Raw genomic sequence first — 27,446 nt, forward strand, 5'->3', positions numbered from 1 at the left:
TCAGACAATTATTTTTATCTTAGTGCTCAAATTCTAAATTGAATTCCTGCTCAAAAACACTTTCACTCCACATTGCGGTAGGAAGGGAATCGAGAAATTGAAAGGAACAACTTTATCCTAAAATTTTTACCAGTGACTGGGCGCTCAAATTATGTTTGGGGCAGCAATCCACCAGTCAACTTAACCTGTGCTCATTCACATAACGACCACAGAAAAGCATTTCTTATTGTTGTGTTTTTCATTTTAAAATAGAATTACGGTATTGTTTCCTTTGATAGGGGGAAAAGTTGCATCACATTAAGATAAAGCACAAAGACATCACGTTCTCTGTGGCTTATGTTCTCGTAGAGATGAACTTAAACAGTTGAGTATTATTGGTCAAGTGCCTTCTCGGTGAACAAGGACGGCTGTGTCATTTCAGGAACGAAGGTTTCTGGGAAGCTGTTGGATGTGGTCAGTGTAGCGGGCAGGAGGGGAAGACCCCCATTTCTGTCCGGGCTCTGCCTCGTGCTGGCAGCACGTTCTCTAGGGAAGTCAGCCTCTAGTCCTCAAACCCTAGCACGGAAAGTGGGAATGCTTATCCGTGACCTTGTTACCCTCCGGATGTGCGTGTGAGGACCAGATGACAGCATGAATTCCTGACAGGTCAGAAGTTAGGCATTTTCAGGCAGTCCTCATATTTATTAGCCTCCCCACATTTGACAAGGTTAAAAAAAAAGAAAGTAAAGAAATGGAATTATTTTGAAGTTGGTTTTGTTACCTAGGCTGTTCCCTTTTTATTTTGATGTGGCTCCGAGACCTCCACACATCATAGCTTCATTAGGGTTAAAACTGTGATAATGCCCTGTAAATAAAACAGAGGGTTTACTGGGTATCTAGAACTTTTCATTGACTCAGATCTGTAGGGAGGAAGAAATGCTGGGTGAATCAGCTGTGTCTAACTTAGTGAAGGAATTATCTTATAAACTGAAAAACACATAAAACAAGGGCACTTTCCAAAGCCGCCTGGGGCGGGGGGGGGGGGGGACTTTGGCTTTGGTGTAGACACTCAGCTCTTGACATCCACAGAAGCTCTGAGAAAGAGAAGGGAAAGAAGGAGGAATTTTCACAGTGACTGATCCTACGTGGAAACCCAGCAGAGGGGCGCCTGGGTGGCGCAGTCGGTTAAGCGTCCGACTTCAGCCAGGTCACGATCTCGCAGTCCGTGAGTTCGAGCCCCGCGTCGGGCTCCGGGCTGATGGCTCGGAGCCTGGAGCCTGTTTCCGATTCTGTGTCTCCCCCTCTCTCTGCCCCTCCCCCGTTCATGCTCTGTCTCTCTCTGTCCCAAAAATAAATAAACGTTGAAAAAAAAATTAAAAAAAAAGAAAGAAACCCAGCAGAAATCCCAGATCAAGAAGCCTTGGCCAAAATACTCCCAGATGAATCTGCTTCTTCTTCCTTCCAAAGATTTGATCCCTTTCCTGAGTAGTTTTGTCTCTTTACATAGTTCTCTCCCATCTCCCCTTTCTTTACTTTCCCCTCTCGCTCCAGAAAAGGCTTCGGGTTTAAGTTAAAAGCTGTTAGCCTCAAACTGGCCAGTCCTCAAGAATGCCTGCCAAAGTCTTAATCCAAAGCACTTACTCATTGTCGGTCAGCCAGCGTCTGACACAGCACATGCTCACCCGGACAGGCTGTGGAAAGTTACAGAGCGGTAGGAAACGAGAAAGCAAAAGGGAAGCGACTTGAGCCCTTCTTAGGAAGTGGTTATGACCTAAGGGGGGGAAAATGTGGTTTGCCACAGAGGGGATTTTATTAGGGCCACAGAAGGATAGAACCTGAACAACCTGAGCTGAACACGAAGAGCTGCAAACAAACAAATCAATCCCTCCAAGAACAAAAACTCCAACTCAGGAGATTTTAATTGGATTTAAGAGGCATCTGGGAACCCCTGTAAAGTCGTGGACAGGGAAGTAATATCTAACGATGATCGTGGCTAGAAGAAAAGCTGGTTATCTTGAGGCTTGAGGGAACTGGTGGTACATAATACGAGGCATCCGTTAAACTCAATTATGGGCTCGTTTAAGGTGAAACTGATAGTCCCCTCTGTTGCTCTATAGATGTAGCTCACTACATCCAGATTGAAGCCTCCCGATGGCCCTGGTGATGAATTAGCATGAAAGTAAGCCAATGACCCTTTCCATGCTTAGCATTTTTTTCATCTTCAAAATAATATATTTACCCCTTCTACTTCAGCGTCACTGTTGTGATAAAATTAGAATCTGATACAAAAATCTGTACAAGTTGCACAGCCTAGCGCCCAGGAAGAGAAGGTGAGAGAGAGGCAAAGAAAATTTGTTTCTATTTCATACTCAAGGACTGAGTCCAGCTTGGTATAATTCTGAGTATAGAATTAGGTGTATAGGATAAATTTTTAATATATGATAATATGAGTTTCTTAGTGGTTCTGATGAATCCCTGCGGCATCCTTACCTTGTTTTATTGTATGATTCATGTTATGACATTACCAGGTGCTGCCCTCTTCAGGAAGAGAGGCGCTGCGTTCATTTCCATATATTTTTTAAAAGGCTGAAGCAAGGCCCACCTTGACGTATTAAAGGTGCAGTTTTGTGTGGAAGGTTTTAGGGAAAGAATTTTGGGCACTGACCGTGATGGCTGGACTCCTCTCTCTCTTACCAGAACCTCCTGTTGGTCAGGCCTTCTGGTCAGACCTGAGTTTAAAATCACACAGGGGTTAAACTCCGCAAACATCAGCCCAGGGGCATCGAGTTTCTCGTGTGTATATATGCAGATGATAAAAGTACTTCTAGACTCCTGTTTTTTTTTTTTTTAACGTTTATTTATTTTTTTTGGGACAGAGAGAGACAGAGCATGAACGGGGGAGGGGCAGAGAGAGAGGGAGACACAGAATCGGAAACAGGCTCCAGGCTCTGAGCCGTCAGCCCAGAGCCCGACGCGGGGCTCGAACTCACGGACCGCGAGATCGTGACCTGGCTGAAGTCGGACGCTTAACCGACTGCGCCACCCAGGCGCCCCTAGACTCCTGTTTAAAATCCCTAAAATCATGTGAGAGCGAGCGGTGGAGGGTAATTTTTAAAGGTTGGTATAATGTACAAAATCATTTAGAAAGAAGGGTTTCTGAACATCAAAATACTGAAGGGGACTTTATGAAAACCTTCAATAACAAGGTCGGTGGACAACGTTCTGTACACCCACTTTAATGCTTGGCGTTGAAATTCTGGCTTCCCTCGTCTAGACTCTTAAAAAGTACACTTGTATGATATGAAGGTACATAGGATGCTGATTTAAGGAATTCGTCATTTTGAAGGATTGATAAATGTGTTTTTATGGTGATAAGTTCTTGATGATCGCGATATATATTATTTTCATGCCAGATCCATATTAAATTACAAAGCAGGAAGATACAGCATGTAGAGAGTTTCTTTTTGCTCTGCTGTTCTTGGAACTGGGAAGTCTTTCAAAATTAAATGCTTTAAATTTACAGTAAATGGATTGATTTCCCTCTCTACCAGCAGAGGGATACCGAGGTCTGTCCCTCCTAGTCTCTCCAGGACTTTTACTGGTGTGAACAATCAGCATTAATGTTTGACCTGTTCGACCCAGAGTTCCCATTCCTGCTTTCTCTGTGTTCATTACATTTAGGATTCATCTTCGTGTTCCAAGAGTGCCTTTTCCTTCATTGCCTCATTATGGACACCATATGAATTCCATCATTTCCCAAATATCACAAACACAAAGCCTGAGAATTCAAACACATGAGCTTCCCAATAACATCAACAACTCAGAACCCAATACTAAATACCCCTGTTGTTGACGCTCCCAACCACTGGGAACGTCTCCTTGGTTGACCTGACTTCCCCTTTGCTTCTCAAATACCTACATCTTTCTCTTTCCTCTAAGGCTCTAATGTACAGCCCGATGCCTATTAATTTTTGTGCATCTCAGATGATTTTATTTCATTTTTCCCCACTCTGTCCCTGACCAAGGAGTCTTAATTTTTTTTAAACCTATGGACAAACATTCACCCAATAGAGTTACCCTCTCTGAGAAGATCTGTTATGAGCTGCTAATCTTAGAGTTGAGTTTTGAAGAGCGAACACCACCATACATTTACTAAAAACTCAAAATAGGCAAGCATTTATCTGGGTTCTATGAGGAAAACAAAGATGAGTAAAATAAAACTGTTGAACAGAAAGAACGGACAGAAACAATCAGCATAGCTACACACGTAGGAGTTCATCATTCATAATCTGCCGAAGGCTTTAGCAAATAAATGGGCTCTGTGGCTTAATGACTCGGCCTGGGTAGCTCTTGAAATAAGACTGAACACACATTAGAAACCCCATGTCCATCAAGCAGGTGTGATGTCAAATTAGGAGAGCAGCCAGAATCCTGGTACAAAGGCTTCCTGGGACCTTGCAGGGGGGTGTATGATGCCACTTAGTCTCTGCCAGCAACTTCTCTGTTTCACTCCAGCTGGGGCCCCTGGTCCTGTAAATGTGAATGCACCCTTGCTTGTATCAAGAGAGACCGTGAAAACTACAACCTCTTGTGCCCTGATTTACAGTATTGTCACTTATTATTTGGACTCCAATGGAATATCCATCTTCTTTACCCCAGTCAGCATTCAAAAGGGATGGAACTCTATTTAACTGGCCCCCATCACTCTCACGCACCAAACTCATTGATCCTGCAGTATCTCTCCAGCTATCATTTGAAAGTAGTTCAACTCTTTTATCACTTCATTCTACGGGTAATGTAATACATAATACTACAGTCCGGTGCTTCTGGACAATGCTCCATTTACAAGATAATGTGAATAACTACTAGTTCAAGCACAGAATTGCTAATAGACCATAAAAGGGTATTTGTTCATATAAAGTATCACTCATTGCTTTCCTATGATACCCTTTATCTAAGCACTGCATTAATGTCTCTATGCAGTAATAATTTCATTTTTGAACTTTAAGATAAGTCTTTAAATGACTTAAGCGTCTGCTTAGCTGAGGAGGCATAACCTTCCCTGAGTGTTGCTGCCAGGGCAGATTAACTGGGCTCTCTGAACGTTTTGTGACTCCTCACCGCACATTTTAACAAATTAAAGCCTATGGAAAACAATTTACAACTTAAATAGTAGACAACTATAATAAATAAATATAACAGCTTAGTTACGCAACTTGTTCTATAGCTGAGTATGCTCTCAAATAATAATGGTGGCAACTTGGAATCAATAGCTTTCATAGAATGGAAATGGATAGATGAAACTTGAAATAAATAGAAATGTAAAAGAGAAAACTGGTGATTTCTCAGCATTTGCAATTTATCAGGATTTATCAGGAAGGTAGAGTAGTAGGAGAAGGTGAGAGGTGACACCGCCATTCCAGCCATGGCAGCTTGGGATCCAGGGTGGGCCTGGCTGAGCAAGCTTGTCAAGGTTCAGGAACACACTTTGTATGCAGATACCTGAAATGATGCATTGGATGGATGAGCCTTAAATGGGCCTTAAATAGGCCATTTGAAGGCATACCATTCAGGTTAAGTTAAGCTAAGTTAAAAGGCGCAATGGAAGGAACACAGAATCTGAAGTGCAGGAAGCTTGGGTTCAAATCCCGACTCTTCATTTCATGCATTACATTGCAACCTGTGTAGACTTAGGCGAATGATTCAACCTTCCTTAAACTCACTGGTCTTATCTCTCAGAGTGATGTCATAATAATTATAAAGAACCATGGTTATCTTCGGCCTCATTGGATGTTTCACTAAGTGTTGTGTGCTATAGCGTGGTTCAGGGCTTGGGAGAGCAGACTAGTTGGTCAGCATATTTGGTCAGAAATAGAATTGAGGCTTCCAGACCAAAGGTGAAGCAGGGAAAGGGGGCGGGGGTGGGGGGTTGTGAGAGAATAGGGGCTGCTAAGACTGAAACTGCTGTTAACAGTGGAATGAAACAAATGACTCGGGGCCACCCAGGAGCCTGCAGAGGTAGGGCAGAACCCGAGGGTGGTGAGCAATTGGAGTCCTAGCATTCTGCCTTGGCAACCATGAGCCGCTGAGCCCTGCCGTGAAGATTGTAAGCACAGTACACTACAGGAGCTGAGTTGCTGGTAGTGTTGCTGTGTCCCAGCCTAACCTAACCACGGCAGCAGCCGTATTCTAAGAGATTTTCTATTCTTCTGCCTGGGGGTTGTTCCAGAAGAGTCTGTCTCAAGGTTAGATTGGTATTCAAACTAAAGGCTGTTGGGTCAGCAAAAAGAGAAGGTTACTCATTCTTGACTTCCTTTATAGATGGATGAGCAAACTCCTCCAATAATTCTCTACTAAGTCCTTAGATAAGGGTCTTCCTTATTTAGAGGTCAGTTGCTAGGTGATTTCTCCTAGGTTGTATTTCCTGCCATAGTTCCTTGTCTAGACAGCTAGATATTGCTGTAGTGCCGTCTCCAGAATTTCAGAGACAGAGTCCAGAGGATCTGTCTGCATATGATGGCATCCCCAAACAGAGGCTGAAATGTTGAAAGGTCAGGAGACCAGTACTCGAACTCTAGAGGTTCGATTCCAGGTTTACAGAACCAGGTTTGTATGCCATTCCTGAGTTCCGCTGGTGTGTGATTCTTGGTCTGCTTGTTCCTTAGTCTCCTTCTGGAGGCAGGACTCAGGAATCCTGCTCTTGGCCCTTTATTTCCCCACAACTTAAATCTTAGCTAAACGAGGATGGTGGAAGATGGCCAGTGTGCTCCCACTTTAGTGTACCCTCAGGGACTCTGGCCTAGCATGGTTATGAAATTCTTTCTTTCTGCTTCTTTTCACACCTTTTGGGTATGGAATGGCATGAATTAGGCAAGTACACAAAAATATATCCTAGTCCCTGTGTTCAACCTCTCTCCTCCAATAGCAATCTTAACCTTAAATATTTATCAAAAATCTCATACAAATCTGATAACTTTGGAAGAAAATTCGAAAGGTGTTGTTTTTGTTTTGTTTTGGGTGCTCTAAGAGGCAGATGTCAAGATACAATTGCAGTGAAATAGATGAGGAAAATGTCTAAGGCATAAGGGAGAAAGAAAGTAGGAGAGCTGTAGACTGTATTGAGGGGCTGATACCTGTGGAGGGAAAGCGGAGGGAACAAGGGTTGGGTAGGAATAGTCTCAGATCACAAAGCAGTTTTAAGAAAGTTTCTTCCAGGCCACTGGGGAGTCCCTGAGCCAAAGAAACCCATCAGAGGAGACCTGAATTAAGGACCGCATTAGGACACTGCAGTGCTCAGTCATCAGCTAGGAGCAACCTGGGGCAAGTGCAACATCACCTTCCCAAACATGGTGCTAGATCCAGAGGGGTAGCAACTGGGGCCTTCCTCGATCAACCACGTCCTCTAGTAGACACTAAGAGAGTAGAGAAGTGCATGTTCACGGTCACTACAACATAAAGCGACAAAAAAGTAGCAAGAGATTTCATCTTGATGAATAGAGAGATTGGATTTCACACATAAATCTCAAATCTTCCCAGACTAATCTAGGGTCACATAATTCCAATTCAAATGGCAACAGGATTTTAAAAGCTGTTTCTTGTTGGTTTTTATTTTTGTAGAACTTAGGCTGACTCCAAAATTGCATGGAAGAGAAAAATAAAAGGAACAGACACCCTTAAAGACCAAAGAATGGGTGGAATCATTTGTTTCTCCAAATATCAAAGTATCATAGCACTATACTAATGAAGAAAGGTTAGTAATGGTTCTGGAATAGACAAATAGAACAGTGGAATCGAATTTAGAGCCTGGAGTAGACCAGCACATAAATGGAAGCTTGATATATGATAGAAAGTTGGAGAAGATGTTCTTAATTATTAGGCTGAGAAAATTAGTCATCTATATATGGGAACAAAAATTGAAATCAGTTGGTGATTTATACTAAACACAAAAATTGAATCCTGGTCAATTAAAGTTTGAAATGTTAAAGCCAACCTGTAAAAAGGCAAAGAAAAAAAATAATGCAGACAGATTACCTTTATAACTTCCTTGTAGGTAAACACTCCTTGAGTGAGACAAAAAATATAAATTATAATGAAGAGATGGATACATTTTACTGCATTAAAAAATATGGGATTATATATATATATACACATGTGTGTGTATATATATATGTGTGTGTGTGTATATAAGACAATAAATCATTGGTCTCCATAGAACTACAGCACATGTAAAGTCAGTATGGAAGAAAACAAAGGACTCAGAAAGTAGACTGAAGATACAACAGAGAGCAAACCAAATGGTAACTAAGGAAACAAATTAACCCACAATAAAATATCACTGAACGTTGGGGAAATTTTAAAAAGTCTAATAGTTGCAAATACTGGTAAGGGTGGAGAAAAGACAATTCTCATAATTCCAGTGGGAATTGGAGTTATAACAATATTTTTAGAGCAAACTTTCATTACTGAATAAATTTTAAAATGCACATTCCTTATAACCATCCATTAGACTTTCAGGTTTTAATCTTTTTTTTTTTTAATTTTTTTTTAACGTTTATTTATTTTTGAGACAGAGAGAGACAGAGCATGAACGGGGGAGGGGCAGAGAGAGAGGGAGACACAGAATCTGAAACAGGCTCCAGGCTCAGGTTTTAATCTTTTAGAAAAGAGTATCACAGAATGGTTCATTGTAGTATTGGGGGGAAAAAAAATCAACGGACAGATAAAGTGACTTTTAAAAACTTGTGAGAATTTAGACTCAATCCCATCACACTGAGTTAAGCAATACTTTCCTGCCCTACAGTTAAATAAAAGTGAGCTACATTAACAATAACCCTGTAAATGATATTGGGAACAAACAAAGTAAGTTAGCTTGCTCCAAATAATGCTTGCTCCTGGAAATAAGCCTGTGACTCATCTAAAATAATCTGCTTTTAGAACTTAAGATTTTATCATTTCAAAACCACCAGACTCATGAAGATTCACTTCAGGACCCTTGCTCTGTGCCCCCAAGGCCGAAGACATAATGCCACAAACCCTGTCTAACATCAAACTTTTCTGCGTTGCAAGGCCCACCTAGAATCATCCAGCCCTGTTTCTACAACTATAATCTTTCTTTGCTTTCCCTTCTGAAATATTTTTAAAACGACATCAATCTTGTCCTTTACTGAAGTAAATCCAATAAATTTTGCTTGATCAACAAGTTTTTGGGGTAGTCTTTGGAGCAGTCAACAGTAGTATATTTAAACAAGGAATATGCTGTAAAAAATTGTCTAGAGTTGTAGATATCAATATGAACAAATTTTACATAATATTGACTTAAAAATAATAGCAATAAAACAAAAGTTGCTATAGAGAAATACAGTTTAGCTCCATGTATATAAAGTGTAAATCAATAGTAAAATTTAAGGAAGCATACAAATATGATCAAGGTTGAGGGCACCTGGGTGGCTCAGTCGGTTGAGCATCTGACTTCGGTTCAGGTCATGATCTCACGGTTTGTGGGTTAAAGCCCCTCATCGGGCTCTCTGCTGATAGCTCTGAGCCTGGAGCCTGCTTCGGATTCTGCATCTCCCTCTCTCTCTGCCCTCCGCTGTTCACACTCTGTGTCTCTGTCTCTCACAAATAAACAAACGTTTTAAAAAATTAAAAATATCTGATCAAAGTTGAGAAAATACAGATACTGCACACCAAATTTAGGATTTGGGGGATGACAAGTGAAAGACATAGGATTGCAGTCAGGAAACGGATAGCAAGTTTGAACTGTATTTGTCATGTTTTAACTCCCAAGATAGGTGGTAGCCTCCTAGGTGTTCCTCAGAGTATTATTTAAACATTTTCTACAATTTTAATTATTTCATAAATAATTTTAAAGGAAAGGTGTTGGGGTATGATACTTGGAGGTGAATGCAGAAAGAGGGGATGATAGTGTCAAATGCTGTGTTAGGATGTAGTTCATTCTGATTAACAAGGTGGCCGTGCACTTGTAGGAAGGGAGCATGAGAAGAGGCTGAAAACTGTGGACGAAGAGACAGGGAGTGTGTTAAAAAAAAACAAAATTTAACCAAATACATTTGAAGAGCTAATTGGCTTTGTCAAATGATTCATGTATCAGGCAGCACCCCATCTAGCCAGTAAGGAAAGTTCCACTGGGCTGTAGAAAATTATAACCATTTAATTTTTTTTAAGTTTATACCAAGTGAGAGTGAACTGTGGAGGGGTAGAGAGACAGGGAGAGAGGATCCCAAGCAGGCTCCGTGCTGTCAGCGCAGAGCCTGACATAGGGCTCCGTCTCACCCACTGACCATGAAATCATAACCTCAAACAAAATGTAGGGTTGGATGCTCAACCCACTGGGCCACCCAGGTATCCAGGAAACCTTTTTAAAGCCAGAAAGGGAGCTGGGGGTGGGGGGTGGGGGGGAAGGAAATTACTAGCAAAGAACGTATTGTTTTAGGCAAGGTCGCCCTCCAAAGGGAAACAGAAGCAGATGGATTATCTCCTGGTGTTGACCAGGAAATTCCAATTTGTCCATTCCAAGGTTGTATTTCTCAGGAAGGGGGGCTTGGTTGAAGCTGTAGTTTAGGTATTAAGCCTTGGTTTACTGCAGTAGGGCGTGAACATAAGTGACTCCATCTTGGGCCTGCAGTTTTCTTTTAATAATAGAGACAACTTTTAGGAAAGAGCTCTTTTATTCCCACTGGACTCTGTTGTAAGATGGTCTGGGCACAGTTCAAAAGCAAACCTACCGTGAAGAGGTTTATCATGTATGCTTTTCTCTGTGTATATCGCCACACTTTAAACCAACAGGCGCCACACTTTAAACCAACAGGCGGTGTAATTGCCCCTTTACTGAGAGGAAGTGGAAGCACAAGTGTTGGTAGTGGACTGTTTTGCATTTTTAGAGACCATAATGGCTTTGACTACAGGCCACTTTACATAAATGACACACAGCCAAAAAAAAGGTCAACAGGATGGTTACAGTGGAGTAAATTTACTTAAGAATTTGCAATTGTTGACTTAGCTGTAGGGGGATAGGAGGCAAAGGAGAGCCAGAGAGGGATAGATCCAGGAATCAGGAAGAGACCAGAGAAAAGCAGGAGAAATAAAATCATATGAGAAGTGAGGATTAGGAAAAGCCTTCCTCAATTTGCAATTACTGACCCATGAGAACACATTTAATACTTCCTTCGCCTTCAATAAATACATTCACAATTAAAAACACATTATCTGTGCATAACACATTGTAAAACTATGTGCTCTCTTCTTGAAGCAGCCAAGCTAAAGTATTTAACTAAATGCTTACAAAAATGTTAATCCTGTGGCAACAATGTCTGGAAAGTTCTGTATACCAAGCGAAGTCAGAAATAAATTATCACAAATGAAGGTTAAACCACAGCAGGGTACTCAAATATAAAGGTGGGAAATAAGAATTTAAGAGTACTAATCAGTGAAATACGGTTGCTGATAGGCTCTTACTAGAGCTACTGGGTTTAACAAACGGTAATACAGAATGGCCAGTTAAGTTTGAATTTCAAATAACAAATATATTTTTCAAGCAGAAGTATGCTCCGTGGAATATTTAGGACACACTTAAATTAAAATCGAAATTTGTAGGGGCGCCTGGGTGGCTCAGTTGGTTAAGCTTCTGACTTCAGCTCAGATCATGATCTCACAGTTTGTGAGTTCGAGGCCCTCACCAGGCTCTGTGCTGACAGCTGGGAGCCTGGAGCCTGCTTCACATTCTGTCTCCTTCTCTCTCTCTGTCCCTCCCCCACTTGTGTTCTGTCTCTTTGTCAAAAACAAATAAACATTAAAAAAAATTTTAAATCAAAATTTGTGGATTACATCAAGTTCAAGTTTAACTGAGCTTTCTGTATTTTATCTGGCAGCCCTACTTCGTAGATATTCCACACTGGCTTTTCAATCTGCATTAAACATTTATGCTCTTTCTCTTTCTCACCCTTAATTTCATTTTCAATTTCCCCGTCATATTTTTCTGGTTTTCCTACATTGTATTTCTTTCAGTGAAGGAACAAACTAAATAAGTTTCATTTCTCCAAGATGTTATATTTTAGTCTAATTGCTTTACTCACAACCTTCTCTGAATTGTCTAGCCATGCTTTATTTGATGTATCTGGTAATAAAGTTCATTAGCATGCTAGTCCTCTGCAAAATTAATTTTGTTCAGAAGATCCAGGCCTGGATTTTATGGCTTGGAATTGAAGGGAGGAAAACAAACTTTTTTCCTCTACCTATCTTAGGGTCACTGGCTGTGGCGCTGCAAATTAGAGACAAAGACAAGTTAACAAGAGAAAAACAAACACGAGTTTCTTAACGCCTGCACTGCAGGTACACATGGGAGTGCCTGGTGATGACTACCTCAAAGGGGTGGTTAGAATCTGACCTTATCTAGCATCTTTAAAAAAAAAAAATTGTAGGAAGTGATAAGACAAACAAAAAGGACTTTGAGTTCCGAACGGTGACAAATTGTAACAAAGTAAATATATGGGCAAATTAATGGAAGGTAAGAGCTAGTCAAATTGATCATGTAGATTCCTCTGGTGCATCTGTGGGTGGAGCAGGGTCTAGAGTTGTCTTTGGTGATTAACTTCTGTTCTCTCCTTGGGGGAGGGGGCACCTTTGCCAACTCATGCCCTTCTTTTAGGCAAATGTGGAGATGGCACAGAGTTCTTGTTTCTGCTTCTTCTGAATTGTCTTCAGTCTAAAATAGTACTCAGGCCAAAGTGACATATTTGGGGTAGTATTTTGGTTCCCTTTAAAATACTGGAATTTCGGGGCGCCTGGGTGGCGCAGCCAGGTCACGATCTCGCGGTCTGTGAGTTCGAGCCCCGCGTCAGGCTCTGGGCTGATGGCTCAGAGCCTGGAGCCTGTTTCCAATTCTGTGTCTCCCTCTCTCTCTGCCCCTCCCCCATTCATGCTCTGTCTCTCTCTGTCCCAAAAATAAATAAACGTTGAAAAAAAAATTTTTTTTAAATACTGGAATTTCAGTAAATGTAGTTGAAAAACACTGTACAGTCATACTGCCATTGTCTTTATTAAAGGAGCAAGCAATTCTATTTTACCAGAAACAAGAAATGTTTAAGATTAAAAGAGGGACACCTGGGTGGCTCAGTCAGTTAATCGGCTGACTCTTGATTTCAGCTCAGGTCCTGCTCTCACGGTCGGTGGGATCAAGCCCTGCATCAGGCTCTGTGCAGGCAGCGTGGAGCCTGCTTGGGATTCTTTGTCTCCTTCTCTCTCTGACCCTCCCCTACCTTCTCTCCCTCTCTCCCTCTCTCCCTGAAATAAACACTTAAATAAAATTAAATTAATAAATTTTTATAATGTTTAACGTTTATTAATTATTGAGAGACAGAGCATGAGAATTGGAGGGGCAGAGAGAGGGGGAGATAACAGAATCCCAAGCAGGCTCCAGGCTCCGAGCTGTCAGCACAGAGCCTGACATGGGGCTCAAACCCACGAATGGCGAGATCATGACCGGAGCCAAAGTCGGAGGCCCAACTGACTGAGCCACCCAGGCATCCCAAAGTTAATTAATCCTTTTTGAGTCTGCTCTGTGAAATATACATGGCTAAATACGTTAATAAAGATGAATTTTTCAAACATAGCTTATATGAAACTATGTACCAATTTTCATCATTCCTTCTTTATAATCTGAGGCACAGTACAACAGAGTCAAGATACTCATTTAAGGACATCATCACTCCAAATACGAATAGATTTCATCACTTAATATTGTAGTTTAAGAATACGTACGTAAAAATGGATACAAATTCTCTATACCAGAGTGACAGGGGTGCCTGGGTGGCGCAGTCGGTTAAGCCTCCGACTTCAGCCAGGTCACGATCTCGCAGTCCGTGAGTTCGAGCCCCGCGTCGGGCTCTGGGCTGATGGCTCAGAGCCTGGAGCCTGTTTCCGATTCTGTGTCTCCCTCTCTCTCTGCCCCTTCCCTGTTCATGCTCTGTCTCTCTCTGTCCCAAAAATAAAAATAAACGTTGAAAAAAAAAAAAAAACAAACAGAGTGACAAACTTCTCCTGGTAAATTTTAAGTATACAATAAATTTTTCTTTGTTATATGAAGATATTTTAATTTTTTGGGTTTTTCTAAAACTTTTCTTGTTTTGTTACTATACTCAAGTCTATTTCCTCTGAAAATGAAACAAACTATTTGTAAATTGATTTACACTGAATACCAACTATTAACATGTTAAAGTTTCTTTTTTAAGGTAAATCTTTCTTAATAGAGTCTTCTATTCTTTTCCAAATAAGGTGTACTTCCAAGTAAGGTGTAATAATTGCTTATTATTATTCTTTCTTTTTTTTTTTTAAGAAAGAAAGAACACATGTGTGTGGGTGCCAGGCAGAGGAGGAACAGAGAGAGCGGGAGAAAGAATCCCAAACAGGCTCCACGTTGTCAGCACAGAGCCCAGTGTGGGGCTCAAGCTCACAAATGATGCGACCATGACCTGAGCTGAAATCCAGAGTTGGACGCTTAACCCACTGAGCCACCCAGATGCCCCTAGCATTGCTTATTTATTATAGAAGACGAAAAACTAATAGGTAAGTCAAGGTGAATTGAAATAAGTATATGTGAACCCAGATGTGAGGACTACAAAACTAATATATCTTATCGTTACGAAAGAGTGAAGTGTCATGGAAAATTAGAAGGAAGAGAGAAAATAATTATTGGAGTTATTGAAATGAAAATAAGCAAATGGAATCACACTAAAACGACTTTCTGAAAGAGTTTAATATTTAAGAGTTAGAAGGGGAAATTTTCCAGGTAGTAGAGAAGTACACAGAACTGACTTAAATGCAGTGTGTGTGCAGGGGTTGAGGGCACCAAAGATGATTATAAAGCAGAAGAATAGCTTTAAACTGGGGAGTAGAAAAAAGAAGTGTTCGTGCCCACTCTGGTGACTGAGAAGGTAAAAAGAATTGGGAGTTGTTTTAGAATGTTTAGCCAGAGGTAAAGATGCCCATGTCTTCATCCCCCAAAGCTGTGAATGTGTTACATTACACAGCAAAGGGGAACTGAGGTTGCAGGTGGAATTCAGATTGCTATTTAGCTGACCCTAAAGTGTGGGAACTCAGTCTGCCATTGCTGGCTTTGCAGTGGGGGGGGGGGGGGGGGGGGGGCCGGGGGGGGGGCCGGGAGCCCTGCAGCAAATAATGCCGCCAGCCTCTGGAGGCTGGGAAGGGCGAGGAGATGGGTTCTCCTACAAAGCCTCCAAAGCATCTCTGCCAACACCTCGGTTTGAGCACAGTGAGACCCATGTGACACGTCTGACTATACTACGGGCACATAATAACTGTCGTGGGAGGCACTGGGTCTGTGCTAGTGTGATATTCTTCAGGCTTCAGGGAGCTGTGAGCCTTGCATGACTCGTAGCTGCGTCCCTCCAGTCTGCCTCCAAGAGCCCATTGTCTCCTTCCTGTGTCCAATATCCTTTATGTCAATATTTGTTACTGGGTTTGGGGTGCAAACTGTAAAATGCAAGATTATCTCCATGCGAAGCTACTAGGAGGAAAAAAAAAAAAAAAAAGAAGATCCTAGGGGCGCCTGGATGGCTGAGTCTGTTGAGCATCCAACTTCGGCTCAGGTCATAAACTCACAGCTTGTGAGTTCGAGCCCCATGTCGGGCTCTGTGCTGACTGCTCAGAGCCTAGATCCTGCTTCAGATTGTCTCCCTCTCTTTCTCTCTGCCCTTCCCCTGCTCACACAGTGTCTCTCTTCCCCTCAAATATAAATAAACATTAAAAGAAGTTAAAGAAAAAAAAGATCCTGTACTTGTTGGATTCTACATTCTAAAAACATATTATATATTACTGGGATGCTAATATCAAAATCCAGATAACAGTGAATGAGTAAACAGGAAACATGGGTGCCAAATACATAAATGAATGAATAAATGACTTTTAAAAGAGAACCAGTTCTTTGGACATCAACTATGTTACAATTTGAGAAGGCTATCAATTGATTGAAAAAAGAAGAAAGCAATGGAATGAAGGGAAAAGAAACAACCCAATACAATATTTGGGGAAGATTATTTGTCTTAGGGGTTTTTGTTATTGTTGATTTCACAAATTAGATTTTTTTTCTTATCTGTTTTCCTTATTTGCAAGAGATCACAATTACTTAAAAAATTGGAATTTTTTTAAATTTGTACTAACGTAAAATACCAGTAATGGATATTTTGAAACATTTGAACTGAGATTTTCAATCCTGCAATTTGGTAAGAGCTTGTGTTATCCTTAATTTAGAAAGAAAAATAAGTAAACGGAGGGTTAAGGTCATACAGAATGTAGACAAACTAAAACTTGAATCTACGTAAAAGAACTCTGAGTTATTATACCACACTACTTTTTATAAAGTTTGCAACCATTTAACACTGTTATTTCAAAAAGTACAATTTTTTTACATCTACAAAGTTAAAGTGCAATTTGTACAAAGCTTTTACTGAGCTAAACTATAGTAGATATCATCATTCCTATGTCTCTGATCAAGCACTTTGAGCTACCTTATATTTCTACACCTCTTCTCTTTTTTAAAAAAATTTTAATGTATATTTTTATTTTAGAGAGAGAGAACTCATTTATGGTATAAACAAATTTTTTTAACATTGTAATTTAACTTTATTTTTTATTTTTTAAAATTTACATCCAAATTAGTATATAGTGAAGCAAAGATTTCAGTAGATTCCTTAATGCCCCTTACCCATTTAGCCCATACCCCCTCCCACAACCCCTCCAGCAACCCTCAGTTCGTTCTCCATATTTATGAGTCTTTTGTTTTGTCCCCCTCCCTGTTTTTATATTATTTTTGTTCCCCTTTCCTTATGTTCATCTGTTTTGTCTCTTAAAGTCCTCATATGAGTGAAGTCATGATTTTTGTCTTTATCAGACTGACTAATTTCACTTAGCATAATACTTCCCAGTTCCATCCACATAACTGCAAATGGCAAGATTTCATTCTTTTTGATTGCCAAGTAATACTCCATTGTATATATATATATATATATATATATATACTACTTCTTCTTTATCCATTCATCCATCGATGGATGTTTGGGCTCTTTCTATACTTTGGCTATTGTTGATAGTGCTGCTATAAACATTGGGGTGCATGTGTCCCTTTGAAACAGCATACCTGTATCCCTTGGAGAAATACCTAGTAGTGTAATTGCTGAGTCGTAGGGTAGTTCTATTTTTAGTTTTTTGAGAAACCTCCATACTGTTTTTCAGAGTGGTTGCACCAGCTTTCATTGCCACCAGCAATGCAAAAGAGATCCTTTATCCACATCCTCACCAACATGTGTTGTTGCCTGAGTTGTTCATGTTAGCCATTCTGACAGGTGTAAGGTGGTATCTCATGGTGGTTTTGATTTGTATTTCCCTGATGATGAGTGATGTGGAGCACTTTTTCATGTGTCAGTTGGCCATCTGGATGTCTTTGGAGACGTGTCTATTCATGTCTTTTGCCCATTTCTTCACTGGATGATTTGTTTTTTGGGTGTTGAGTTTGATAAGTTCTTTGTAGATTTTGGATACTAACCCTTTATCTGATATGTCATTTGCAAATATCTCCTCCCATTCTGTCAGTTGCCTTTTAGTTTTGCTGATTGTTTCCTTCGCTGTGCTTTGCTTTGCTTTCCTCTGCTCTTTATTTTCATGATGTCCCAGTAGTTCATTTTTGCTTTTGTTTCTTTGGCCTCTGGAGAGATGTTGAGTAAGAAATTCCTGCGGGAAAGATCAAACAGGTTTTTGCCTGCTTTCTCCTCAAGGATTTTGATGGCTTCCTGTCTTACATTGAGGTCTTTCATACATTTTGAGTTTATTTTTATGTATGGTGTAAGAAAGTGGTCCAGGTTCATTCTTCTGCATGTCGCTGTCCAGTTTTCCCAGCACCACTTGCTGAACAGACTGTCTTTATTTCATTGGATATTCTTTCCTGCTTTGTCAAAGATGAGTTGGCCATACATTTGTGGGTCCATTTCTGGGTTCCCTATTCTATTCCATTGATCTGAGGGTCTGTTCTTGTGCCAGTACCATACTGTCTTGATGATTTCAGCTTTGTGGTATAGCTTGAAGTCTGGGATTGTGATGCCTCCTGCTTTGGTTTTCTTTTTTAAGATTGCTTTGTCTATTCGGGGTCTTTTCTGGTTCCATACAAATATTAGGATCATTTGTTCTAGCTCTGTGAAGAATGCTGGTGTTACTTTGACAGGGATCACACTGAATATGTAGATTGCTTAGGGTAGTATCGACATTTTAACGATATTTGTTCTTCCTACACAGGAACATGGAATCTTTTTCCATTTCTTTGTGACTTCTTCAATTTCTTTCATAAGCTTTCTATAGTTTTAAGCATATAGATTTTTCACCTCTTTGGTTAGGTTTATTTCTAGGTATTTTATGGTTTTTGGTGCAACTGTAAATGGAATCGATTCCTTGATTTCTCTTTCTGTTGCTCCATTGTTGGTGTATAGGAATGCAACTGATTTCTGTGCATTGATTTTCTATCCTGCAACTTTGCTGAATTCATGAATCAGTTCTAGCAGCGTTTTCATGGAATCTTTTGGGTTTTCCATAGAGTATCATGTCATCTGCGAAGATAGAAGTTTGACCTCCTCCTGGCCGATTTGGATGCCTTTTATTTCTTTGTGCTGTCTGATTGCAGAGGCTAAGACTTCCAATACTATGTTGAATAAGAGTGGCAAGAGTGGACATCCCTGTCTTGTTCCTGACCTTAGGGGGAAAGCTCTCAGTTTTTCCCCATTGAGGATGATATTAGTGTTGGGTCACTCATATATGGCTTTTATCATCTTGAGGTATGATCCTTCTATCCCTACTTTCTTGAGGTTTTTTTTATCAAGAAAGTATGTTGTATTTTGTCAATGCTTCCTCTTCATCTATTGAGAGGATCATAGGGTTCTTGTCCTTTCTTTTACTGAAGTGATGAATCATGTTAATTGTTTTGCGGATATTGAACCAGCCCTGCATCCCAGGTATAAATCCCATTTGGTCGTGGTGAATAATTTTTTTAATGTATTGTTGGATCCGGTTGGCTAATATCTTGTTGAGGATTTTTGCATCCATGTTCATCAGGGAAATTGGTCTATAGTTCTCCTCTTTAGTAAGGTCTCTGTCTGGTTTTGGAATCCGGGTAATGCTGGCTTCATAGAGTTTGGAAGTTTTCCTTCCATTTCTATTTTTTGGAACAGTTTCATGAGAATAGGTGTTAACTCTTTCTTCAATGCTTGGTAGAATTCCTCTGGAAAGCCATCTGGCCCTGGACTCTTGTTTTTTGGCAGATTTTTGATTACTAATTTGATTTCCTTACTGGTTATGGGTCTGTTCAAATTTTCTATTTCTTCCTGTTTCAGATTTGGTAGTGAATATGTTTCTAGGAATTTGTCCATTTCCTCCAGATTGCCCATTTTACTGGCATATAATTGCTCATAATATTCTCTTATTATTGTTTGTATTTCTGTTGTGTTGGTTGTGATTTCTCCTCTTTCATTCCTGATTTTACTTATTTGGGTCCTTTCCTTTTTCTTCTTGATCAAACTGGCTAGTGGTTTATCAATTTTGTTAATTCTTTCAAAGAACCAGCTTCTGGTTTCATTGATCTGTTCCGCTGTTTGTTTGGTTTTGATAACATTAATTTCTGCTCTAATCTTTATTATTTCCTGTCTTCTGCTGGTTTTGGGTTTTATTTGCTGTTCTTTTTTCCAGCTCCTTAAGGCATAAGGTTATGTTGTGTATCTGAGATGTTGATTCCTTCTTTAGGAAGGCCCGGATTGCTATATACTTCACTCTTACGACTACCTTTGCTGCGTCCCAGAGGTTTTGGGTTGTGGTGCTATCATTTTCATTGACTTCCGTATACTTTTTAATTTTTTCTTTAACTGCTTGGTTAGCCCATTCATTCTTTAGTAGGATGTTCTTCAGTCTCCAAGTATTTGTTACCTTTCCAAATTTTTTCTTGTGGTTGATTTTGAGCTTCATAGCATTGTGGTCTGAATATATGCACGGTATGATCTTCATCTTTTTGTACTTACTTGGGGCTGATTTGTGTCCCAGGACATGGTCTATTCTGGAGAAGGTTCCATGTGCACTGGAGAAGAATGTACATCCTGCTGCTTTGGGATGAAATGTTCTGAATATATCTGGTAAGTCCATCTGGTCCAATGTGTCATTCAAAGCCATTGTTTCCTTGTTGGTTTTTTGATTAGGTGTTCTGTCCATTGTTGTGAGTGGTGTGCTGAAGTCTCCTACTACTATGGTATTACTATCGATGAGTTTTTTTATGTTTGTGATTAATTGATGTATATAATTGGGTTCTTCCACATTGGGCACATAAATGTTTACAATTGTTAGGTCTTCTTGGTCTATAGAACTCTTGATTATGATATAATGCCCTTCTGCATCTCTTGATACAGCCTTTATTTTAAAGTCTAGATTGTCTGATAGAAGTATGGCTATTCTGGCTTTCTTTTGTTGACCATTAGCATGATAGATGGTTCTCCATCCCCTTATTTTCAATCTATAGGTGTATTTAGGTCTAAAGTGGGTCTCTTGTAAACACCATATAGATGGGTCTTGTTTTCTTACCGTTCTGTTACCCTATGTCTTTTGATTGGAGCATTGAGTCCATTGACGTTTAGAGTGAGTACTGAAAGATGTGAATTTATTGCCATTATGGTGCTTGTAGAGTTGGAGTTTGTGGTGGTGTTCTCTGGTCCTTACTAATCTTTTGTTACTTTTGGTATGTATGTGTGTGTGTGTGTATACACACGTATATACATACATTATACATATATACATATATATAATTATATATATTATGTGTGTGTGTGTGTGTGTGTGTGTGTGTTTCATCTTTTTTCATCTTTGCTCCTCTCAGAGAGTCCCCCTTAAAAGTTCTTGCAGGGCTGGTTTAGTGGTCATGAAGTCCTTTAATTTTTGTTTTTCTGGGAAACATTTTATCTCTCCTTCTATTTTGAATGACAGCCTTGCTGGACAAAGAATTCTTGGCTGCATATTTTTCTGATTCAGCACACTGAATATATCCCACCACTCCTTTCTGGTCTACCAAGTATCTGTGCATAGGTGTGCTGCAAACCTGATCTGTCTTCCCTTGTAGGTTAGGGACTTTTTTTCCCTTGCTGCTTTCATGACTCTTTCCTTGCCTATTTTGTGAATTTGACTATGATATGCCTTATTGATGGTCGGTTTTTTTGAATCTAATGGAAGTCATCTGTGTTTCCTGGATTTTGATGTCTGTGTCTTTCCCCAGGTTAGGAAAGTTCTCCACTATGATTTTCTCACTTAACACTTCTACCCCTATTTCTCTCTCTTCCTCCTTTGGGACCCCTGTAATTCTGATGTTCCTTTTTAGAGTCACTGATTTCTTTAATTCTTAAATCATGCTCTTTGCTTTAATATCCCTCTTTTTTTTCTGCTTTGTTATTCTCTATAGGTTTGTCCTCTATGTCACTGATTCTCTGTTCTGCCTTGTCCATCCTTGCTGCTGCTGCATCCATCCATGATTGCAGCTCAGTTATAGCATTTTTAATTTCATTCTGGCTATTTTTTTTTACTTCTTTTATCTCTGCAGAAAGGGATCCTAATTTATTTTCGACTCCAGCTAGTATTCTTATTATCGTGATTCTACATTCTGGTTCAGACATCTTGCTTGTGTCCGTGTTGGTTAAATCCCTGGCTGTCGTTTATTCGTGCTCTTTCTTTTGGGGTGAATTCCTTCATTTTGTCATTTTGAAGGGAGAAAAGGAATTAATGAGGTAGAAAAATTGAAATAAAAAAAATAAAATTAAAAAATATTAACTAAAAATTAAAAACACACACAAAAATAGAATAGATGATGCTAGATCCTAGGTGTGTTTTGTTCTGGGTATAGAAAGTGGCTTGACGGATTAGAAAAACAAACAAACAAAAAGAAAGGGGGGGAGAGGAAAAAAAATTGTTTGAGAGTTTGAAAAAATGAATACACTAAAGTAGACTAAAATGCACAAAAGTAGAGAATATAGTAGAAAAAGATTATAGAAAAATATTTTTAATAAAAATTAAAAAGAAATATGAATTTTTAGTTTTCTGTATTTAAGAAAAAAGAAACAAAAAAGAGAAAAAAGATAAAAAATAAAGAAAAGACAAAAAAAGAAATTGTTTGAAAATTTGAAAAAGTGACTACACTGTAGTAGACTGAAATAAAATTATGGGAGTATGATAGAACTTGAAAAAACTTACATAAAAGCAAAAAATATAGTAATAAAAATTAAATAAAAATATTTTGAAGAGAAAGTGAAAGTAAAATGAAGTTTTTCTCTTTCTGCATTCAAGAAAAAGAAAAAAAGAAGAGAAAAAAGAAAAAGAAAAAAAGGAAATTGTTTGAAAATTTGAAACTGAGTACACTGAAGTAGACGAAAATAAAATGATGGAAGTAAAGTAGAATTTGAAAAAATTTACACAAAAGTAAAAAATATAGTAATAAAATTTAAGACATATTTTTAATAAAAATTGAAAATAAAAATGAGTTTTTTCTCTTTCTGTATTCAACAAAAAGTGTAAAAGAGAAAAAGAAAAAAAAGAAATAAAATTGAATAGATGAACCTGCTAACAGATTGAAGTAGGACTGAAATTGCTTCCTTTTCCCCTACAAGTCAGACTATGTAGCACTTTCTAGTTCATAAACTAAGCCGGTGGTGAGACTTGTGTTCTTGAAGAGCGAAGTTGGCCCAGGTGGGTGGGGCTCAGTGTAACATCTCCGCTCTCCACTAGATGGCGCTGCTAGCCTACTGGGGTGGATTGTGGTGGTGCTGGTCAGTGCGCATGTGCAGGAGCGGTGAAAAAAATGGCACCACCCAGCCACCCAGTCTGTTCTCCTGGATCAGCAGTTGCATACCGGTCCTCCATCTTCAGCTCTCGTCCACTCCCTGCTTTTCCACTCTCTGTGACCAGGCCCCAGGCAGTATCTCTCTCCCGAGTTTTGCCTCAGATGCGGCTGTTTTCCCCGGCCCCTTACTTCCAAAGGACTGCGGCTTTGACCCGTGCTGCCCCTCTGCGGGAGGGTCTCACTGAGCAATGGCCGAATGAGCAATGGCCCAATATCAGCTGCACCCAGGAACACTTGCTGGACTCTGCTGCTGCCGGTGCCCCGAGACTGGCCAGGTGCCAGCCCATCCCAGAAAAAGTTCGCAAGATAGTGTAGCTGCAGCGTTTCAGGGATGATGGAAAATCACAACACACACCTGGCACCAGGATTCACCCTTAAAGACCTTGTTCCAGCACCAGCGAATGTGGCCGCCTTCTGGGGTCTGCTGGGACCCGGTGGCTTCAACAGTCTTTACCAGGTGTCCTTCCAGCAGTGGAACCGCTTTTCCCCGTGTGGCCCGAGAACCTCCCGGACCCCAGTCTGTTCCTGGGGATTCGCCCTTCCCACCAGAGCACCGCCAGGTATGGAGCTGTGGAGTTGCAGCCTTTGCCCTCCCCTTGTTTACAGTCTTAATGGAATTTAAACCCTCTCCTTTCTCCCTTTTTAGTTTAGTCCCTGCAGCTGTTTCCAATTTTCCACTTTCTCTCCAGCTTCTTTTGAGGAGGGGTGCTTTTCTCGTATGCTTCCCCCTCCCCAGTCTTCGTCCTCTCCCTGCCCACAAAAGGGGTTACCTACCTTTCGGGGCTTCTTGCTCCCCAAGCTCAGCTCTTCATGTCGCATACCTGCTGAATTCTGTGGTTCAGGTTGTGCAGATTGTTGTGTGATCTTCCAATCGTCTTTCTAGGAGTGTAGGATGGTTTAGTGTTGGTCTGGCTGTATTTCATGGACGCGAGACACAAAAAGCTTCCATGCTGTTCCGCCATCTCGGCTCGTCCCCAGTATAAACAAATTTCTAATGACAGTGATGTTCCATTACTACCAGATTAGGCAAAGATACTACAAAGTATGAGAAATTGGCTTGTCTGTATCTATTCATTTTTTATTGTTATCCCCCCATTAGTGATATGACTACTCAGTTAAAGCCAACTTTAAGTTATCTGGGACCAAAATACCGAAGAATTTCCATATATGCCCCTCTCATTGTTCACTCTCCTACTGCTATGGACATTATTTTGATGCCCACAGATGTCCCCACTCTCAGCCCATCTTACTCTCTGAGTAGAATGACATTTCTTCCCTGTCACTATCCAGCTATCCTAACTTGGGGTTCAAATGCCATTCCCATCTTATTTTGGCATGCGTACATTCTGTTCTTTCCACTTATCCCTTCCAAGGACCTCTTTCCTGTTCCCTTTGTCCAGAACACAGAATACCCTCATGTTCTCTGGAACTGTACTCTCACCTCCCTGCTTCACTCCCTTTTCTACACAGTACTTCCAATGACTCCACGTCCCGTTAAGAAGTTCTGTAACCTTTCAAGTATCTATTTTTTCAAGTTGAAATTATAAAGAAAAAAGTTAAATACATATGCCCCTATACATATACAGTGTAAGTTCATATCTGTAGAAAGTCTCAGTTGATGGTAAACAAAGGAATGAGACCAAGTGGTTACAGACAAGTTAAGGGTTGATACAGTGAAGGAGAAAAAGTTCTATTTAATACTCTGGTAGAACCATTTGTCACCGTGTGGGGCTCAGAATACTGAAGATGGGTAGGAATATTCCTCCAAGAGATTTGGAGGCAAGGATGGTCTGACAAATGGGACTGATAGGCCAGGCTTCTGGCAATCATTGCTTTCATCACATCTCCTTCAAATGAATGGATAGAATTTTAATCAGGTCTCCTGAGCTACATCAGCCTTGCATACCACTTCCACATCGATATTTCCTGAGACCTCACAACCTCTTTCATCTGCCTGTGAGTCAGAAAAATTCTTAGACCCAGCTGCAATCCATGTAGAAACTCCTCTTTCATCAATAAAGAGCAATCAACAAGCCTTTTTTCCCCCCCTCTTCCCTTTCCAGTCCCAATACCCTCATGCTCTTGGGAACTTTACCCTCACCCCCCTGCTTTACTCCCTTTTCTACACAGTACTTCCAATGCCTCCACGTCCAGTTAAGAAGTTCTGTAACCTTTTAAGTATCTATTTTTGCAAAGTGAAATTACAAAGTAAAAAGTTAAATACATACACTCCTGTGCATATACAGTGTAAGTTCATCTCTGTAGAAAGTCTGAGTTGATGGCAAAGAAAGGAATGAGACCAAGTGGTTACAGATAAGATAAGAAGGGCTCATACAGTGACGGGAGAAAAAGTTCTATTTAATATTGTGGTAGAACCATTTGTCACCGTGTGGGGCTCAGAATACTGAGAAGACGGCTGTGTGAAGTGACTTCGGCAGGATCGATTACTTGAGGCTTTTACTAAGCGGACTCTGCTTAGTAGAATGGAAATGGGGGCTCTAAAAAAGAGACTCGGGCATCTCTCCCCCCGGGGACACAGGTGGGGGGTCCCTAGCTTTTAGCGAGAGATTCACCACCTGTGTTTCACAGGAGGTACCGAAAAACACAGAGGAGTCGCCCAACCTGGTGACTCCACATAGCTGCCACCCCGAACCCATACTCAGGAGAGCAGGTTCCTCAGCAGATGGCAATCATTATTTTACAAAATATTGTCATCAGTTTTCTTTCAAGAGGCAGCTGATGGTTAAAAACTGAGATTGTTGCCAGTTTCAATGGACTCTTCTCTATAAATCGTATTTCTTTTTTTTTTTTTTTTTTTTAATGTTTGTTTATTTTTGAGAGAGACAGAGAGAGAGAGAGAGAGAGCATGTGAGCCGGGCAGGGGCAGAGAGAGAGGGAGACAGAATCCAAAACAGGCTCCAGGCTCTGAGCGCTCAGCACTGGGTCTGATGCAGGGCTCGAACCCACAAACCGTGAGGTCATGACCTGAGCCGAAGTCAGACGCTTAACTGACTGAGCCACCCAGGCTCAGTCATACTTCTAATAAATCCTCTTTCTAATTAAGAAATTGTTCTCTCTGCAGGGGCAAATTTTGCTAAATGGAAAATGTTTTCAACTCAGGTTTGGTTTTTTTGTTGTTTTTTTTTTGTTTGTTTTTTTGGTATTAAAATGTAGGATTATTTCAGCTAAAATATTTTCACAGGCAGCGATTTTTCTTCTTTTTTCTTCTTTTTTTGTTTTGCCTCACTTCAGAGTACCTTTCTTCTATAAACATCTTTGTGAGACAAAAATAATAGGTTTCTATTTATGGTACTTTGGAATTTTTTGTGAACTTTAGATGCTATAAAATTACAGGGCTTCTCATTTCATTCCAGTGCAGAACTGGATGTAAATGTATCCAATTATAAAAAGAAGTACCATTAAAATACTCTTCCCACATGTTGAAATACTCTTAAGCATACATATAATTTCAAAATTATATCTTTTGTACTAAGCTTTCATCAATTAATTTGTTTAGTTCCACTTGTGCTCTTGCTGAGATTACTTTCAACGTCTTCATGTTTGCAATCATTGTTTCCAAGACACTTAGGCATTCGTTGATATTTTTTCTTTTACACTAGAATTCATAACGTCCAAATTTTGACCTTTGACAAGGAGAACCCTAAGTTATGTTATGAGAAATATATTTTAAAAAAAGAATCATTGCAGATTATGAGGGAATGGCATAAAAAAATCTGGAAAAACCTTTCCAGAGATCAGAATAAGGAAGATCATTTTTTTTCTGCCTATTTTCCATAAAATGTAAGATGGGAATAGAACAGAGTGAGTTATCCACTAAGACTCAAATCATCTTCCACATATCACCTGGTTGTTTCATTCCCCACCCATACATTATATTAAAAAAAGCTCCTAAGAGCTCTAGTTATCAAGAAAGTTAGCCTTATATTGCAAGATTTGGACAAAAGTAGAAAAAGAATTATGGACATAGATTTTTTAATGGAAAAAAAAATGGATAGATACATCCTTCACAGATGCTGAATAGGAAAACATTTGTTCTGAATTTAAACAAATTGACTATCGAAGGAAATACTAGCCTGGATTCACGATAGTACGAAAAAACAGCATAGTATGAACGAAGCTTCATAAAAGAGGATCTAAGTTGGCATAAGGTAGGAAAAGGGGTGAGGGGGAAGATTGGATTTGGATTTGGTCGATGAGTACTCTGTAGGAGTTGGACGGAAGAAAAAATGTTAGGCATGGCGTAGGCATCCCACTAAAATCTAACATCCTGCTATGACAACCAGAGATCTCTTTGGGTCGAAGAGTCCCTTGTGAGCTACCCCTGTATCCAGGTCTCACTCATGTTTGTGTCTCTGCTAAGGGAGGATTAATATCAGCTGAGCTTCCCACCCCCACACCTGACTGCCTAGGGCTAAACAGGTTCTATATGAGACCCTCTAAGGACAATCTAAACAATATCGCCCCATTACTTGGAAAAGATTTCAAAGTTCAAAGGTTGAATAAAATCTCC

Source organism: Herpailurus yagouaroundi, unplaced genomic scaffold (genome assembly GCF_014898765.1).
Source record: "Herpailurus yagouaroundi ecotype Mexico unplaced genomic scaffold, PumYag 181, whole genome shotgun sequence".
NCBI classification, from domain to species: domain Eukaryota; kingdom Metazoa; phylum Chordata; class Mammalia; order Carnivora; family Felidae; genus Herpailurus; species Herpailurus yagouaroundi.